The sequence below is a fragment of the Juglans microcarpa x Juglans regia genome, chromosome 5D (genome assembly GCF_004785595.1).
Source record: "Juglans microcarpa x Juglans regia isolate MS1-56 chromosome 5D, Jm3101_v1.0, whole genome shotgun sequence".
NCBI classification, from domain to species: Eukaryota; Viridiplantae; Streptophyta; class Magnoliopsida; order Fagales; family Juglandaceae; genus Juglans; species Juglans microcarpa x Juglans regia.
In genome coordinates this window covers 26,199,637-26,220,216 of record NC_054602.1, presented here as the reverse complement: position 1 = coordinate 26,220,216, position 20,580 = coordinate 26,199,637, and the positions used below count along the sequence as shown (strand labels likewise).

The 20,580-nt window shown below is 36.8% G+C and overlaps 1 long non-coding RNA gene across 1 annotated transcript; it reads right to left on the bottom strand.

The window, feature by feature from the left end:
- Positions 1 to 16,682: 16,682 nt before the first annotated feature.
- Positions 16,683 to 19,669, bottom strand: LOC121266073. Its single transcript, XR_005940734.1, has 4 exons — positions 19,540 to 19,669; positions 19,347 to 19,434; positions 18,062 to 18,106; positions 16,683 to 16,899 (listed from the first exon to the last, which is right to left on the bottom strand). It is a non-coding gene; the product is annotated as an uncharacterized LOC121266073 (long non-coding RNA).
- Positions 19,670 to 20,580: the final 911 nt, after the last annotated feature.

Below are 20,580 nucleotides of genomic sequence, written 5' to 3'. Positions count from 1 at the left end.
AGATTAAGTAGATGGCTATTCAAATGCATAGTGCCAATGCAATTAGAGTGGATGTGCAGGTCATGGACTCGAGTGTGGTCCACCACAGTATATTTTTATTACATCAATGATTCCCCTTGTAGCCAAAGGATGTGGGACTGATGCACAATCTTGTACACACGGTTAAGTGTATTGGTTAGTCAGATGATGCAGATCACTTAGATAATCCAGATATGTCAGATAATCTGTTCATTCAAGACAAGCTATGCATGTCATAAGCATATGTTTGAATAGTCATGATTTTAAGTTTTTCGCATGAAATAGTTTATGAAACATCTTATGTTTAGTATGTTTATGTTGTGATTAATTTCTTACTAAGCCTCGACTCATTTTAATTTTATTTTGTGTTTTTAAAGCACCTCAGATGAGACTATTTATGAAGATAGAGCTGCAAGACAGGACTTGATCAAGGGAGGTATGGTAGAGGCTTAGATCATGCATAGAGCTTTTAAGTTATGATTTTGATAGTAACAAAGCTAAGAAATTTTAATAAGTGCTTCATCGTAGTCTGTATTATCTTTTCAATATTTTCAATAAAGAATGATTTTAAAATATAAATAGATGAATAATAAATAAAAATTATGATATGGTGTAATAAAATTATTCAATCACTAATAATATTGGGATTGGGTTGGTACACAGTACTAACTTGATTGTTGTAATTTTCACAACTAGGGAGAAAACTTCGTTGTAATAAATGCCTATCTTCTACTAAGACCCTTTCATGAAAAGTCTAGCTTTATATCTCTTGTTGACATCATGCTCAGTCTTTAACCAATTATCCACTTGTTGAGCAAAGCCTTCTTCCCTACTAGAAATTTAGTTCACTCCCATGTTTGATTCCTAATAGAGAGTCCATCTCATCTTTCATGGTTGACTCCCACTTGCTTAAAGTTTTATCTCACAAGATTTCTTCATAACTCTATGGCACACTACCATTAGTCAACAGAAGAACATAATCAACGTGGGTGAAAACCGTTGTGGAGGTCTAGTAGTCCTAAAAGACCTACAAGAAACAACTATAGGTGTGCACGACTCTGAAACAATAGGAATGGATGAACTAGGCTCGCTTTCCCTATCACTCATACTCTTGCTCTAGAAGGTGATCTCAAGAAGTTCATCCAAGCTTACAAACTCTTGTCCTTGTACTAGATTTTGTCCTTGTACATGACTTTCTCATTGAAAATCACATTCCTACTTCTAATGATTTTATGATTCTAATCATCCTGAAAGCGATATCCAAAGAACTCACCGCCATAGCCAATTATGAAACACTTTCTTGATTTGGCATCAAGCTTGCTACGAGCATCGGAATTAGTATGAACATAGGAAACATAACAAAAAATAAGTGAGAATGTTTCACCTCCTTTCTGCTCCAAACCTCCTCATGTAATCTGCACTCTAAAAGATCTAATGGCCCATAGTTAATCAAATAAAATGTAGTGTTAACTAGATCTGCCCGGAATGTTCGTGGTAACCCAACATGCATCTTCATGTTCCTAGTTTGCTCATTGATTGTCTTGTTAATATGCTCAAATACACCATTCTCTTGTAGGGTCTTGAGGATAATCTTCTCCATTTTGATACTATATGCTGCATAGTACTCCTTAAAACCTCCATCAATATACTCTCCACTGTTATCATAAAGCATTTCAATTTAAGTCTGTTTTAGCCTCAATCATGACTTTCCATTTCTTGAATATTTCAAACACATCATATTGATTTTTTAGAAAATAGACCCATATCTTCATCTATATCCATCGATGAACGTAACATAGTATCGAGAGCCTCCATGAGATGAAACTGGGGAAGGTCCCCACAGGTTTGTGTGTACAAGTTTTAGCTCTCTTGACCTTAGTGCTCTACCACTCTTCAAGAAATTAACCATTTTTTGCTATCCCATAATACAACTCTCACACATATCCAGATAAACTTATTTCAGTTCTAATACCTTTCCCTTTGACAAAAGTACCAACTTCCCTTTCTGACTCATATGACCAAGTCTACGGTGCATAGCTCTACGTTATTCTCATCCTCAGTAACAACAATAAAATCACTTGATCCCTATATCATATACAGAGTACCAGTTCTCTGACCACAAGCCAAGACTATTGCTCATTTTGTAACCTTCCATATACCACTAGAGAAAACTATTGAATGACCTCCATCATCAAGCTGTCGCATAAAGATTAGGTTTTTTTTTTTTTTTCCAACTTAGGAACATGTCTAACTTTTTGCAAAGTCCACACATTTTTGTTTGGAAGTATAATGCACACAACATCTCCCAATCCCACTACATATAACACTACTCTATCAACCAAATACATCTTACTAAAGTCACTAGCAACATAATTCTCATTGATTTCTCGATGTGAAGTGGTGTGAAATGAAGCTCCTGAGTCCAACACCAAATCACTAATTAGAATATGAACCTCAAGGAGTAGAGCATCATGTACTTCCTCAGTTACTGCATTTACAACGTCATTCCCAGTCTTCTTCGAATTTTTATCATTTCTTTTGAACTGGTCCGTCTTTGCAGCAATTCCAACAAGTACTTTGTTGCCCAGACCTTGACTTGTTCATATCCTAATTTCTCGATTTTGACCTATCCTTATTTAAGTTCCCTCTCACGTCCTCTGCCCCGAGTGTCAATATTAAGGGCAGAACCTAAATCCAAAAATTGACTAGAATCTCTCATGCACACCTCCTCTGCAAGAATTGAATTTGAAAATAATAATATTTCAATTTTGTTTTTCTAGTAGAATTACTCACAACCATTCTCATGACCTCTTAACTATTTGGCAAAAACGTCAACAAAATCAATTCCCAAATTTCATCATCAAACTCAATCTAAACGGAAGAAAATTGATTTCTGATAGTGTTAAACTTGTTTAGATGTTGTGCATCAAACGTACCTTTTGCCATTTTTCAGATTGAACAACTTCTTCCTTAGATTCACCTTGTTATTAGTTGACGGGTTCTCATACATACGAGACGAGATTGCCATGAGATCCACAGTTGCCTTTTCCTTGATAACGTTATGTGCAATTGACCTTGATAGAGTCAATTGAATGACACCCAGAACCTATCGACCTAATAGGTTCTAGTCTACATCTTCCATGTGGTCCAGCTTCTTCTCCAATAGAGGAAGATGAAGTCCCTTCTCGTAGAGGTAATCCTCGATTTGCATTCTCTAATACCCAAAATCTGTGCCGTCAAACTTCTTGATTCTATACACCTTCACTTCTTCTCTGACTATTGTTATCACTCAAACCCGAGCCTTCCTCTTAATACCAACTGCTAGGAATGATATGAGAAAAAGAGTAAAGCAAAAGTGGTATCAATCATACATGACACAAGGTTACATTGTTTGACAAGATGATCAAGTCTATAGAGCTGCAAATGATTTTATTCAAATGATAATCAAAGATACAGTGTGATGACCATACAAGGGTTTAATACAATATATAGTAAATGCTAATTTGTGGGTCAGGTTGAATTAAGAGCCAAGTCTGCATATCATGGCCCAAGCCTCATTGAAAATCCACCATGACGGATCCTTGTCAGGTCAGGTCGAATCATCAAACCGAACTACACACAAACAAAATCTGACCCCACACAAAGAGCCCAACACTCTGAAATTTTTTCACACGCCATTTAGCGGAGAGTTTTGGAAGATTCTATTATCCTTTTCATCCATTCCACTAAGCCAATGAGTGAGGAAAAACAATTTTTTTTTCTTTTTTAAGAAAAATACACTCTTAGTTATAATGATTAGAGAATAGGGAAAGTTTTTTAAGCACCCCGCTCCCACATGGTTAAGAATGACATCATTTTTGAAAATTATAGTGGAGCCAAGTGCTATTACTAACCTTAACTTTAAAATATTTTTTAACATAGTGTCAGATACAAAAGATTCTATATAATAAATAAAATTATTCTTTATTAAAAATACTACACTGAAGCATTTTTTTAAAATTCTCATAACCCTAAAATATCTCTACATCCAAACATCTATTTTCTCTCACTTTTATCACAATAATATCATCATAATTAATAAACACTATGGATCACTTACTAGGGGCATTTATGTAATTTACTTTCTATGGCCTTAACTATAGATGCGTTAAAACCATTGGTGACGAGGAGAGAGGCTTACAGATAGAGTAAGTAGCCATGCGACGTTGGTCGTGGGGTGCGTTTATATAACCAGCGAGGAGGAGCAACGGTGGCTATCCAGGGTGACAGAATTACAAGATGTGTGTGTGCGCGCGCGTGTGTGTGTGAGAGAGAGAGAGAGAGACCCCATGGACAGAGGGAGAGTTTACGTGGGTAGAGAGCTTCATGGTGCTATGGGCGTTTCTTGGCATGGTACAGGGAGGAAGGTGGCTACTTAAGGCGGCAGAACCTACGAGAACACGTGAGTACTGGTTGGGTCCGCTTGTAGAGACGTAACCGAGATTGAGAGCTTCACTGTGGAAGTTCAGGGGTGGCGCAACAATGGTGAGAGGAGGAGCCGGACCAACGGGCTAGGCTACACTCTGTTATGAAGCCCATAAGGATTGGGTCGAAGTTGATGGGATGATGGAGCTGAATAGAGAAGGATTTAGAAATGGGCTAGGGACCATTAATTAAGCGAGCCATTTTGAAGTTAGATCACAGAAGAAGATTGTAGAATAAGAGAGGGAGCAACACTGCGTTTTTCATTTAAGTTCTAGAAGACAGTTTTTATTCTTAAGTTTAATATTTTACTATTTTACCCTTGTAATTCAATTTTTATATTTCCATCTGTAAGCACGTAATTGGGGGAGTTATATAGTTACCTGTTTGAAAGGGTTATGAGGAGATGGGGGAACAGGAAATATTCCTTTATGAAATTTGTAAGAAGGTTCTTGTGTATGGAGGTTGGGTGTGCCTCGAACAATACCCATTTAGTTTCTTTTGTTAAGCGTGTACAGACTACTAGTATAGATTTTTTTTTTATGCTCTTTCTTTTCTAATTCTAGTGGTAGACTTTTAAGTATTATTATGCTATTGCCGTTAATTTTTGTAAATGGTCTGGTATATTTCATTACAAAGGGCTTATTTATGGACTTAGTATCTATTAAGCTCGAAAAAAAAAAGATAAAAAAACTGATTAATTATTAAAGTGGTTTCCCTTATTAGGTATTAAATAAAATTAAATATTATGACAAGCTCTTCTAAATGTAGTGACATGAAGTAACGATTTACAAAGTGAGACTTTGGATTTAGCAATACAAGGTAAATAGCATGATCATATCCTTACACGTATATATGGTAAACGACATGTCTTTTATAAAAATATTATACATGTACACCCTTCATTGGAAGCTCCTTTTTACGTATCTAAGAAATGATAAAATTATGAAAATCTATAATTTTATGTGAAGAATTATGCATTAAGTTATTTATGAAAATTCACGATTTGTGAAAGGAGTTATGTATCAAAAGATTTATGAAAAGTCATGATTTTATATGAGAGTTATGCATTAAAATAATTTATGAAAAGCCATTCATGATTTTATGTGAAGCTTTATGCATTAAGTTATTTATGAAAAATCATGATTTTATGTGAGTAAATATGTATTACGAAAATTATGAAAGAATATGATTTCATTTGAAATCTATGATATGATATGACAAGTATGCATTCGATTTCTTGTAAAATCGATGATATGACAAGTATGCAAGTATGATTATAATGAAGTATGAATGATAAGATATGTAACGACCTATGTTATGATATGAAGATGGTAACTATGTTATGGGCATATTGCATTGTCAGGTCATACATGCTGGTAGTGCACCCAGTATGCCTTCCTTATGTATGGATTTCACAACCCATGGCCATGGGCGGAATCAGAATCTACTTAAATTCACTAACCTTAACTCACAGGGGTCAAGAGTGGGTATCGGCCTAGATAAGTGAAAATTAAGTTCATGTTGTTTAAGTATGTATTTATGAGTATGCACATTTTTCAAGAAATATTATGTTTATTATGTTTATTATATGATGTGTTGCTTATTGAGTATTCGGCTCATTTCTATATATTTTTATGTTTTTAAACCACCCCAGGTGATAACATTTATGAGGATGAGACTGCAAGACAGGACTTGATCCAGAGAGGAGAGACAGAGGCCTAGATAGTTTATGTCATATTCAGTTTCTGATTTAAGGTTTAAATAAATTATTTTGATAAGCACATGAGATTTCAGTATTTTTTTTTAAAAAAAAGTGTTTCTGCAGACTCTATTTTGGATTTTAAGTATTTAATAAAATTTCTTTTATTCATGGAATCTTTCACATTCGGCACGTCATTAAAAAGAAAAGTTTTTTGTCATGTTTAGTAGCACACTAGCTCCCCAAAAGTTTTAAAAATGTCTTTATTGTGGAGCGGGGTGTTACAGTGACTAACCAAACTGCTCAAGTAGTCCATAGGGATCCAAACCTGTACCTCGACAAAGAGTTTCATAACTTACACAGGGAAAGCCACAAGGGGTGGGAAGGCCATAAGGGGTGAGACTTGATTTTCCCCATTTCGATGGGAACAACCATGTAGGTTGGGTCTTCAAGGGTTTCCCACTATTTTGAGTACCATCCAACACCACTTGCATAGAGATTATTAATGGCATCATATTACATGGAGTGAGAAGCACTAATATGGTACCAAGATGCAACAGAGACTAGTCAATTTAAAAACTGGGAAACCTTCACTAGAGCATGGTTAACTCGATTTAGACCAATAGCCTATGACAATCCAATGGAAGCATTCACATGGCTCAAACAAGTTACCACAGTAGTCACTTATAAGGCTCAATTTGAAGCACTTTCAAACATGTTGAGGGGTCTCTAAAAAATACACAAGCTGAACTATTTTTTGAGTGGGCTGAAGGATGAAATCTGACTTCCTGTTCAGATGTTGAACCCACTGAGCCTTAATGCTGCCTTTGGCTTAGCCAAGATACAAGAGGAGTGCCTAGCTAGCTCAAAGAAATCTGTGAAGGGCTGGGTGGAGAGGACTATGGGTTCATCAGGCTCAAGTTCCATCTCTGGGCCTCAATTTAGTCAACCACAAGGACATGGACAGAGACTATTTAAACTAGAAAGGCAGATCACTTCAGCTCAAATGGATGAGAAAAGAAAAAAAGGGTTGTGCTACCATTGTGAAGAGAAATGGAGCCCCTCCCATATTTGCAACTCACCAAAAGTTTATTTGCTTCAAGGGTGTGGGGAAGAGATGGAGGATAAGAGGAATGAAGTTTATTTCAATTCACTAGAGAAGACAGACACTCGACAAGGGGATAAAGTGGAGAAGAAACTAGAAATTTCATTTAATGCCATTACTGGTACTCCTAACCCCAAAACCATGAGGCTACATCGCTTGATTGAGGGAAAAATGGTGGTTGCCTTAGCAGATTCAAGAAGCACACACAACTTCTTGGTTCCTTGCATTGTAAGAAAGGCTAAACTCTTGGTGGATCCAACAAAGAGGTTAAATGTAAGGGTGGAAAATGAAGAGATGGTGGCCAGTGAAGGGGTCCACCAGAAGGCACCTACAAAATTACAAGGTACTCAGTTTATTATTCCCTTTTATTTGTTGCCTTTGGGGGGATGTGATGCCGTGTTGGGAGTACATTGGCTAGAAATATTGGGGTGTATCACTTGGGATTTTTCCAAGTTGCTTATGGGATTTCAGTGGGAAGGTGGAGTTAGGGGGCCTGAAACTCGGGAAATCATCCTTTGAGGAAGGCAAAAGGGTGATGTTAAGTAGTATGAATGGCTCTAAGGGGGTTTTAATTATTCAATTATGTGCTATGAACCTGCCACCACAACAAGGTAGTGAAATAGATAACCCTCTTAACAGTAAGATAAATTTTTTTCTAAAGCAGGTTAAAAGAGTTTTTGAAGAACCTATGGGGTTACCACCCAAAAGAGCCCAGGACCATAAAATTGTTATCAAAGAAGGCAGATGAAGTGCCCTCATCCTCAACATTGTTCAAGAAGTCTTCAGCGGCTTATGGAAGATGTAGTAGCCCGGTGTTTCTTCTTACGAATGTTTTGATTGATGGTTGCAATGCCGATTTCGAGGACGAAAGTTTTTTCTACGAAGGGGAGGATGTGATGACCTGAGTTGGTCTAAACATGGCCCATAGAATTCATTATTGGTTGCCAAGGCATTTTAAGAGCCTTAGTTACTTTGGAAGGCCTTAGAGTCTTTGATTTAGTGATTTGAGCCCAAGAGGGGAGTGACCCTAGATTGCCTTGTAATTTTTGGCCCTATTTGTAAACCCAGCCCCAATGGCTTTAGGTTCATGGCCCAAACCTTAGTCACTAGCACCATGTGTCATGCATGTGTTGCACTATGAATCTGGTCTTGTTAGTGGGCTAAGGGGGAGAGGAAGTGTAGGGAAACACCAAAAGGTCGCTTGCATGCCTACCCTTGAGGATTTGCCACTTGTAAACATGCTAGAAACATTCTAGAAGAATGTTGGGACAAAGGAACCTAGGAAGACTAAAGGATTTTCGGCCAACCCATTTCCCCACACGTCTAGAACCTTGTTTTGGCCTTATTTGGAGTTCCAAGGTAGATTTCTTAGAAAGAGAAGCCTAGGGAAAATGAAGGAAGTTTCTCTAGAAATGATGCATGGGAAACCAAAAAGGGGCAAATGGGATTTCGGATTCTTGCCAGAATTTGCCAAGTGTCAAGCATGCGTTAAATTTCTAGAAGATTAGATGAAGAGACTCTTGTATCAAAGGACAAATATGCCCCTAGGAGTTCAACTACCACATTTTCAATGCACCTCTTCACTTGCCACTTGTCACTTAGGTTATTTTTAGACCAATGGCACATGAGGAGTCATCTTGGGAAGGAGCAATAGAAGATGAAGCATCAACTTGGGAAGTGGAAGAAAGAGTGGACGGCTAGGGCAAGACACACGACCATGCCACTTGTCATCCATGCCAAAGGTTGTTTGTAGGGAAAAGGAAGAGGCATGAGATGTTTTACAAAGATACCTTTAAAGAGATATTCACTTGCTTAAGGAAAGGAATGGCATAAAGGGGGAAAGAAGGGATTTCGTCCAAGGGAAAGGAAACCCTACATGCCACCCCAAGTAGTCCCTTCCCAATGCAAATCCAAGTGGGGATTCTAAGAGACTTTTCAGAAGAAGAGAAAGGGAAGGAGAAAACACTTGCCACTTGTCATCCATGCAAGGATTTTGGAACAACCAAAGAGGGAAGTGAGGAGACTACTATAAAAAGGATGGAGTACACGCCTATGGGTTTTTCCCTTGCCATTTTTCAGAAGTTGCATGAACTGTCACTCTCTCCACACAATTCTCACATGTTCACATGAAGATTCTTGCACTTTCTTTCCAACCAAACAAGGAGATTTCTTTTCAAGAGAGGTTTTCGCCACCATCAATAATAGACAAGGTAAGATGAGAATTTTGTGTTTTGTTTAGAAGTTTAAATTATTATGTTTTAATATTATTATTGTTTTGGGATTTGAAAAATGTGTATTAGGATTTGAAAAAGTTGAATTGTTTATTATATTTTGTATGAAGATTTGAAAAATGTGTAATGATGAGATGATATGAGCTGAGAATTTTGTATTTTGTCTTGTGCTCCAAACCAGCCAGTAAGTCACTTTCTCAACTCAAAATGATGTTCAAATCTCATAGGATTTCGAGATTAGTGAAATACACACTTGCTACCCATTCTTATGAAACAAGGTTTTGGGGCTTTCAAGGAACCCTTGAAGCCGAATGGTAGGGGATGTATACCCTCCATGTTTTTCGATGACCTCATGTGTATTTATCTTGTTTCATGTCTTGTTTTACTTCATGAGTGAAATGAAGGGGTTTAAACCCAAAAACCCTAGAGGCCGAATGATTTGAGATCAATGGATGCCCTAGAAATCGTCACACACGAAATAGGATTTTTGTAGTCACTTTCTAATGAAGCACATTCGGATTTACAGCTTGCTAGTATTTCCTTACGTGGATTTTTGTAAATATACACTCAACTTACTCTTGGTTAACATTTGTATTGTGTAAATCTTTTCATTGTTATGTTTGCTTTGTTTGCTATTTCGTGTTTGTCGGTTTGAATATGCTTATATGATCTTGGAATATGAATATTACATGAACGGTATGATTCAGTTTTAAGATGAAAATGGCAAGAATGTCCAATGCATGTTTCGGTTTTAAGGAAAACATTGTGGTTGATTTGTGTTACTTGATGATTCGGCTATGCCATGTCTTAGAAGACTTGAATTTTGGCCAAACACCATGACTTTATGTCTTGTTTCGTTATGCTTTGATTTTTAAGCAAATATGTTTGAAGAAGAAGCATATTTAAGTGATGAATCTTCATGCTTTGCATCTATATGTTTCAACCAAGGCCTTTTTCATGGGTCCATGTATGTGTTTTGATATCTCATATGGTTTATGTTATCATGCTATGAAATGAACATGTTATGTTTAGTTATTTCATGCACGGCATTTCACATGTCATATGTCAAGTGTAAGTACACATGTTATAAGTCTCATGTCACATGCATTTGGGGGAAAAGGGTTCTTAAATAAAATTGTTGAAAAGTTTTATCACGACCCCAAGTGCTAGGGCCGGAAAAGATCCTAGTGGAACTCATTTGTCCACTCTGGAGTGTTTAAGAATAGATTGGTAACCCCTGGGTCAATAAAGTATCGTCGACGAGCCTCAAATGGATTCTTTTCAAAGAATGCCAGAGCGAGGAAGCGCCTAATGCTAGTGGGTGCATAAGGTATGTAACTCGACGAAGTAAGTTCGAGTTAATATGAATCTTTGTTTATGAAGTAATCATCACGGTGCACGGACCGTTGCTAGGATTTCTTGAAATCTCATTGTGGTAGTTTTCACTACCATTCCCCAACTAGAATCGTATAAGTTGTTACAGGTACCCCGGATACCCAAGAAACATGAACCTAGACGATTCCTTGATAGAGGACAAGTATGCCATTCACGCTCATCATGACTATACTACTGACGCATTAAAACACATAGCTAAGCTTCTTAAGGAGATCCTAACTAGTATTAGTGAGACCGAGATCGATGCTATGATCTATCGACCATCCAAGAATCTGAGGTTTTGGTGGAATATGGACCAGTTGTCTACTTATTTGGAGTGAGCCTCGAAGGTCTCGACTGACGCAAAGGCAACAACAAAAGACTTAGGTTTGACACCGCCCAAGCCTTAGCAATCCCATGGAGTCTTCTGGTGTCTGTCTCCTGATGGGACAATAGTTATGAAGAGAATGGGAACCTAAGTTATTTTGTGGAAAAAAAAAGATAGGACTTATGGTTTTAGGCCTCACCCTTTTGTGGAACTATGTTTTGTGGAGGTCCCGTGTTTTGGGAGATTTAAACTATACTATATGATTTTGGGATGCTATATCTTTATGATACATGTTTATATTTTGGGAAATGTTGAGATATGATATTAGTACGGTGTCATATGCTTTACAATTGCTTATCGCATTGTTTAGATTATTCAACCTTTACAATTTTTCCGTTGCTACGTTATTGTATATTGCTAATGTACTTAGGTGCATAGCATATTATCTGTCATGCACAAGGGGTGTATAGCCTTGTGTTACATATTCTGGTGTTTTAATCACCGTCCAATCCCAGGCGGGGGCTACGGGCACTACAAACACGCTATTACAAAAAGTTAATCAGGAACTATGGTTTTGTAGCTGCTCCTCTAACAGCTCTTTTAAAGAGGAATTCATTTACATGGAGCCAAGAGGCCAATGTGGCTTTTTAGCAGTTAAAAAGGGCATTTTCCCAAGCCCCAAGTTTAAAACTTCCTCATTTTACACAAACATTCACGATAGAATGTGATGCTAGCGGATGTGGTATAGGGGTAGTTCTTATACAAGGTGGACAACCCATCTCTTATTTCAACAAGGCCTTGAAGGGGAAGACTTTGGCTCTATCAACCTACGAAAGGGAGCTACTTGCACTATTGACAGCTGTACAAAGGTGGAGGCCGGACTTATTGGGCCAATCTTTTATTATGAAGATGGACCAGCAAGCCCTAAAAGTTTTGCTAGAACAAAAGGTGGGAACTACAGCACAATAGAAATGGGTCACGAAACTCATGGGGTATGATTTTAAAATTGAGTTTAAGAGGGGGAGGGAAAATAAGATGGCAGATGCTCTCTCTAAGAAGCATGAGAAGGCTGATGTAGAGGGGGTTATGTTGGCCATTATCTCATCCCGATAGCAATTTGGATAGAACTTAAACAAAGTTACTCTTCAGCACCTGAGTTATTTGAATTGTTGAGTAAGTTCCAAGCCAAGCAGGAAGTACCAAAAGGGTACACATTACAACAGGGGCTGGTCCTTAAGAGGGGGAGGTTTATGGTAAATCCCAAATCTGCATTTAAAGAGAAGGTTCTACAGTTTATTCACAGCAAGCCACTGAGGGTTCCTTAAAACCTATCAGAGAGCTAAGCGAGATTTATTTTAGCATGGCATAACGAAAGACATCAAAAACCTGGTCAGATGCTGTGATATTTGTTTGGTTAACAAACATGAAACCCTCTATCCTACAAGCCTCTTACAGCCTCTAACCATACCAGATCAGGCTTGGGAAGAAATCTCCTTGGATTTTGTGGAAGGCCTCCCATCATCTCGAGGAGCCAATGTTATTTTAGTGGTGATAGACAGGCTCACGAAATATACCTTATCACATTCGTACATTGCCACTAATGTAGCACAGGTATTCTTAAAGGAAGGGTTCCAGCTCCATGGTTTTCCCAAGGCCATCATCTTAGATCGAGATCCCACATTCCTAAGTTCTTTTTGGAAGACATTGTTTTCATTACAAGGGAATTCCTCAAACTATAGCTCGACTTACTATCCATAGAGTGATGGTCAAACCAAGGCCTTAAACAAGGCTATGGAGGTGTATTTGAGGTGCTACGTGGGTGCTAAACCGAAGCAGTGGGCTCAATGGTTTCCTCTCGCATAATGGTGGTACAACACTTCATACCACACATCTTCCAAGATGTTACCTTTCGAGGCTCTATATGGGTATTAGCCTCCCAAGCTCACTACATACGTTCCTGGTACGACTTCTAATGACATCTTTAATAAACTACTCAGAACCAGGGAACAGATCAAGCAAATCTTAAGGGAAAATCTCAACTTTGCTCAATAAAGGATGAAAACATATACGGATCAATGAAGAACAGAGAGGGAATTCACAATAGAGGACTAGGTGTACCTTAGGCTACAACCCTATCATCAGAAGTCTATAGCGGTGAGGCACAACCTCAAGCTCTCGCCCAGGTTTTACAGTCCCTTCAAGGTGGTCCAATGCCTTGGTGTCGTGGCCTACCGCTTGGATCTACCACCAGAGTCGAGGACACATCCTGTTTTCCACGTCTCCTGCCTCAAATGGAAGCTGGGATCTCAAGTACAAGCCCTCCCTTCGCTACTACAAGTCAATGAATATGGCAAAGTCCAACCAGAACCTGAGAATGTGCTGGATTGTCGCACCACACGCCATGGAAATAGAGCTCTTACAGAAGTGTTGGTGAAATGGGTTGGAGCTTTGGTCGAGAACAACACTTGGAAAGTTTTGAAGAAATTTCAAGAATCTTACCCACAGCTTGTGGGCAAGGTTCGTTAAGTGGGTGGGTCTGTTATGAAGCCCATGAGGATTGGGTCGAAGTTGATGGGATGATGGAGTTGAATAGAGAAGGATTCAGAAATGGGCTAAGGACCATTACTTAAAGGAGCTGTTTAGAAGTTAGACCATGGAAGAATATTGTAGAATAAGAGAGGGAGCAACGTTGTGTTTTACATTTAAGTTCTAGAAGACAGTTTTTATTCTCAAGTCTAGTATTTTACTATTTTACCCTTGTAATTCAGTATATAGATTTTCACGTGTAAGCACATAATGGGGGGAGTTAGTTACCTATTTGAAAGGGTTATGAGGAGGTGGGGGAACAAGGAATATTCATTGATGAAAATTGCAAGAAGGTTCTTGAGTATGGATGTTGGGTGTGCCTCGAACAATACCCAATTATCAATACAATTTCCTTGAATCCATTCTATTGTTCTTAGCCATTTATTAAACAAATTGCAAAGATCTTTACACAGTCATGTGAAGGGGCTGTGGGTTCATCTCTATGTCTCCATGAAAGGCATGACAACGTGGGAGCCTTTTGGTGGAGTGTTGTAGCAGTGCACAGTAGACGGCCGAGCAACAAAACTTGCTCTGTTCTAAAGTTGGAAAATAAAGGCTCTCGGGTGGTGCAACTGGGTGGCTTGCAATGCTAGATTCTTCTTTTGGTGGTTGGTAGCACATGGTGTCATAGAAATGGTTCATAGGGAGGAACACGGTGGTGTTGGGTTGGTCTTCCACGGTTTTCAGTGTTGGCTAACAGTGCACACAACTGTACATTGGAGGTTGACCCCGGCATGTTTTAGGTCCAATAAAATTTTTCATATTTCATCCTTAATAATACTGGATTGGGTTGTTACAATATTATTAAAAATATATTATTAATTTATTACTTTTTATGGACTGAGTATTTCTTTATAACAAATAGTTTGTTTTTATTTTTTAGTAAATATGTTTAGGTGTGTAAACTAGCCGAGTTCAAGCAAGTTGCGAGTTGTCAAGTCTTATAAACTTTTGATCAATCACATGTTGCGATCAAGCTTTTCATCTAGTTGGATTTTATATCTACAAATAACTCATTTAATATTCTAGCATGTTTGAGCTTGTTCATGAATTACTTATTTTGATAAAATAGATTCAACATTTTATATTTTTCAAGATTCAAGTAATATATATAATATTATGAACAATCTACTTTAATTTATTTAAACATTAAAAAAATCTCATTATAAATATGGATATAATACTATAAAAAGTAAAACATATGAAGTTATTGGAAGGAGGACTGCTCACCCAGGTTTTGGACCGAGTGCCTGGGTATACCCGGCCCGAAACTCAGGTTTCAAAGCCGAGCTGAAACTCGGGCCGGGTTAACCTGAGTATGACCCGGGCCAGAACTTTGATGAATCCGGGTTGTTGAAACCCGAAAATCTGGGTTCCGGGCTTTTAACCCGGGTTGTTTTTTTTTTTAACAAAAGCTTATATATTATTTATTGTTTTTCAAGAAAAAAATAGTGTTGAAAAGCATTTTATTTTATCTAAAAGCCTATATTTTATAGAACTAAAAATACATGAAAATGGAAAAATAAATTTATATAAAAAATAGCTAAAGCTATAAGCCTATAAACAAATAATTAACTTTTTAACTAAATACATGTAAAAAAAAAAAATCAATATTCATCATATAAAATGTATGCGATATAAATTATGCAATCCATGACATATTATATTGTTTGAACTAATTTTCTAAGAATATTACAAAACACATGCATTGCTTTAATCAAACTCCAATACACAACAAAATGTCTACAAAAAACCAGAAGATTTTCCATCACGGTATTTCTCACGGTATTTCTCCCTATCCTTCAACTTTAAGATATAGACATGTCTTACTAATTGAATCTTAGTTTTCTTCTTTATAACCTAAAGTGAGGTGTCAAGTTAGATTTATGGAAGAAAACAGAGAATCATAGTGGTCAAGGAACTCCTAACAAACAAGATGTCTGTTCCTTGGTTTTGTTGGATAAAAGTAAGACTTGAATTAGACCAAAGCACTAACCCATATTCATGTACTCACCAAAATGACAAAACCTTCACCATCCTTTGTCTAAATCAAATATACCACATATTTTAATTGTCAATAAAATATAAACTGGCCAACTGCAAGAAAGAGCCACTCTATTTACCAATGAGCTGTGACTCTAGGAAATGCACAAGCAAAATAGATAAGAATTGCATGACTGCAAAAACAAAAACAAAAACCTTAATTAGACAAATCATTGGATAAATAGAGAAGTCTCATTAGTCAAATCAATGGATAAGTTGAGAAATAATAAAATAGAGAGATCTTTAACAGCATTAATGATAAGTAAAACTTCATGCAACTTTAGTTATAACTTATAAGCATCACAAGCTAAAATCAATTTCAAAAGAAATGGCTGATTCTGCAACAAGAAAGTACTTACTCTAGATTTACTAGATCATAGAACTAGAAGGATTAATGCACATACCTGCAACATATAGCTCACAATCTCAAATCTTGCCAAGATGAGATAGAAGAATTAATAATTACAAGTTTACAACCATCCATAGTTAATCTCAACAGGTAGAGCTAATTTACCAAGAGGAGACAAAAGGTTCTAAATTTTTCAGCATGAATGGGAAGAGAAACTCAATAGCCTCGGATGAAGATCAAGCTAGATGATTATCTAAAAGAATATTAAAAATTGAGTTAGATAGATAATAAACTGAGTTAGATAGATATTAAAAAAAATATTTCACATTTCAAACTTACCTTCAAGGTCCATCAACTGTGTCACAATCCCGCCCATGAAGGACGGGATCGCGACTTACATGCCTGTTCTTTTCTTTCTTTCTTTTTCATCATTTTCTTTTCTTTCTTTTTATAATAACATGCGACCGGCATGGACATGACACACGTGCACTCTAAATTTTTCATTTAATAAAAAGGAACACCTAATGGACATTTTATTCGAACATTCATCCATAAGAGACTCTCAGAGTCCATCCTAAAATAAAATATCTATACATAACATAACCTATCATTCGTAACATAACTGTCCTCGTTAGGGAAGGTCCTAAGCGTCTACATTTCCCTCTGCAGTAATGCCTTACTCCCCAGCCTTTTCATCATTACCTGGATGTTTAAAACATTTAAAACAAAATAAGTCGAATACTCAGTAAGTAGTACACCATGCAGTGAATATTCTAGGCATCTATTCTTTTCTTTTGAAAACATGTGTACATAAACATTTTTGGTAATTCTTGACAATACTTTCATGTATAACAGTTTAAGGAATAAGTCATACTTTCATGCATAAACATTCCATTTCTTTCATGCATAAACATTTCTTAGCTTTCATGCATAAACATTCGTAGAAATAAATTTACTTTACGTTTCACTTTTTTTAGCCAGTACACACTATTACGCCCCGTGTGTTGGGGTTAACAGTTTTCTTTTGGACCTGGATTCCTCCCATGGCCACAGGTTGGGAATCCCTTTTCAGTCAGGGGGCAGCACTAGGTGCACTACTACTACTACTTACCCGACATTGCAATCTGTCCATTCATTGGTACCCTTTTCATTCATTTATATGGCCATTACGTAATTTCATACATTAAACATTCATTCATTCATGTCAGTCCTTCCAGTCCATTACATTTACTGTTCATTCATGAAAAAACATAATTTAAAAACGTGAACTTAACATCATATTTTCATCTAACGGTGCATTCATGAAGAAACATCACTTTTAAAGCATGAGCTTAAACATCATTTTTTCATGGCATCTATAAAGCGTTAGTTCATACGGACAATTTAACATCAGTTTGTAGGGACATCTTAAAACGCTTTCTTCACATTATTTAAAACATGAGTTCATAGGGGCATTTTAAAACATTTTCTTTGCGTCATTTAGAGTATCTCATAAAGCATAAGGCATGAGACGTTCATCTCCTTCCCTTTTTGAAATCAAAACATTTTCATCATTTTTCTTACTCTAATGCACATGCATTTTTATGAAAAAGATACATTTTCATGCTATACTACATATAGGAATAATCAATAAGTTTATTGAGAGCATGTATGAAAGTCTCATGACTTAGAACTTACGTGCATGCATTACCATATACATACACACAATTATAATTGATATGGTGCTTAACAGGGGCTATCAAGAAAGGGCTTGTACATACAATATTCATTTACTCTTTTCTTTAGAAGAATATTTCTAATAAGAGAGAGAGACATTCTTTCATAAACAGAACTTGGTGTAAGAAGCATGGTCATAGCTACTTACCTGGGAGCTTTACTAGTGAGTTCCTTTGAACTTGAAAATAAACTCCTATTCAATGAAATGGAATAAATACATCAATATTCATTTCACTTTAAGCTTACTAACCGACACCCATACGCGCTCACTAAAATTTCAAGTTGGAATTAAAACGTTTCCCTTAATCCCTTTTAGCTACATACATGGTACTAAGTCAACATTAATATCCTCATTCCGATATTTAAGGAAAGCCATGAAAGTAAGAAGCTTGCTTGTTGTCCCTCTTTAAAGGCTACCATTTTCTATACAAGGGATAGGTAGGAATCATGAGTTAAAATATATAGGATGGTAGGGATTTATTTAAGCATAGCAGGGAACAAGGAAGTACCACCCAAATTTGGAAATTTTATCAAAAGGGTACTTTGACAGCTTTGTAACATCATGTGGAAGTAAATCTAACAAAAGGCCAATGCCCACAAGAGGGTTGGTTTTTGTCACTTATTCTTCAATGGTTTTTCATACTAAAGTTTATCTTTAGTTAAACAAAAAGGACTGAAGTTGAGCAAGGATAAAGTGGGCTGGTTTAGGCTTCCAAAACAGAATATATTTTTCAAAGTTTCTGTAGTACATGGACAGCTAGCAAATCTCAGTGCATTCATGGTTTCAAACATCCCTCACTTAACCAAATCTCAACCATACAATTAAATATCTCAAGAGTGGTAGAAACTCAAGAAAACCTCATATATATATATATATATATATTCTGAAAACAGTTCTAATAAGGAGATACAACTCTTCGCAATTTAAGAATTCCTAAGGTAAGCTTACTAATTTAAATTTAAAAGTCTTAGTGGCTTACTTAGGCTATAAATCTTAGGGAAAACATGTCTAAAACTATAAACTTTAACTCCATTAATTGAACACATAAAGACATGACTTTAACAAAATTTAAAACATGGCTTAAGCTTAATAAAACACAAGGATGGACTACAATTTTGCTTTGTGCAACACACGGCTAGGACAACCAAAACAGAACACATACACACGGTTTCTTCATACATCTACATGTACACATCAAAGATCAACCAATCATCACTTGAGGCTAACCAAGTTAAATAGGAAATATACCATTTTCGAAGGGTAGAAGAATACACGGCACAACAGTTTCAATATGCTCGGTTTTGCCAAAAGAATAGAGCATTGATGTTTGTTAACACATAGACAACAACTAGAAATTAAGATTCAAGCTAAAAGAACTCAATGGGTTTCCCAAAATCAACAAAACCGAGCAGGTCGAGTTTAGGCTTTTTACCTTTGGTGAAATCCTTCCAAAGCACGAAAATGAGGAAGATGGAGATAGATTCGGCTTAGGGGAAATAGAGGGTACGCGAAACCCTTAGCTGGAAGTCCAAAACCGAACATAAATAATCGATTAAGAGAAACCCACTTGATTAAACCAGCTAAGTTTCGAAATACACAAGGGAGAGGGTTGAAGATGCTCTTACCTTACTATTTCCCTCTTGAGAAGGAAGAAAATTGGAAGCTTGGCTTGAGATTAAGAGAGAAATGGAATGGGAGAGGAGGGTCTGTCGCACGGTGAGGGCTATAAGTATTTTCTTTTTTTCCTTGTTCTAGCTATCAGTGGGTGTAACAGGAAGAAGAGTGCTTTCTTGTCCCTTGGAACCGACGTGTAGGAGAAGGAAGTAAGAAGTCTAATGGCTTGTTGAGGAAGCCGATGGTTAAGGGACTAAGGGAATTGATTTTGCCTTTTTGTGTAGCCTTGACCAACGGGTTGGGGGGCAAAATACTTAGGATTAGTTTTTATTTATTTTCTTTTCTCTTTGTTGACTTGTCTTGGACGATGGGTGCAATAGCTTCCTTAGGAAGCTTGTGGGTCAAAGGGAAAGAAAAGTATTTGTGGCCTATCTTAGAATCTTACGGGTGAAAGGGTGGGGGGAAACTTTTACCTTGGTCAAAACTTATCACCTAAACTTGGAAGATGGATGGTGGAGATCAATCCATCACAAGAATGCTTTTCACCTACCAATCCAATAGTAGGAATTAATTGGGTCATTTTCTTAATAAATAAAATTAAAGGACTTAAGAGAAATATCTCGAAGTCTTAAAAAAATAAAACCCTTGATTTATTCTAATAAACCATATTTTAAAATAAAACATACTCATCTTAAAATAAAATAATTGGAAGTAATAAAAATATCTTTATCTCAAAATATTTAACTTGAAGAATTAATAAAAATGACGTAAGGACCTACGTAGTAGACTCGGGTATTACAGACTGTACGTATTCTTCTAACTCCAAGATGTCGACAAGTTTGGTCCTAAACTAATTTTGGGTGCAAATGAGGGCTTCAACAATTTCTGGAGATAATGAACTCCAAAAATGATCCAATATGTGTCCTCCAGTATTGAATGCAAACTCCGAGACAACAATGAAAATGGGGGTGACTAACACATCACTTGCTACCTTAGTAAAGACAAAATAATTGGCGGTATTAACTCTCCACCAATCTAAAATATCAAAACCA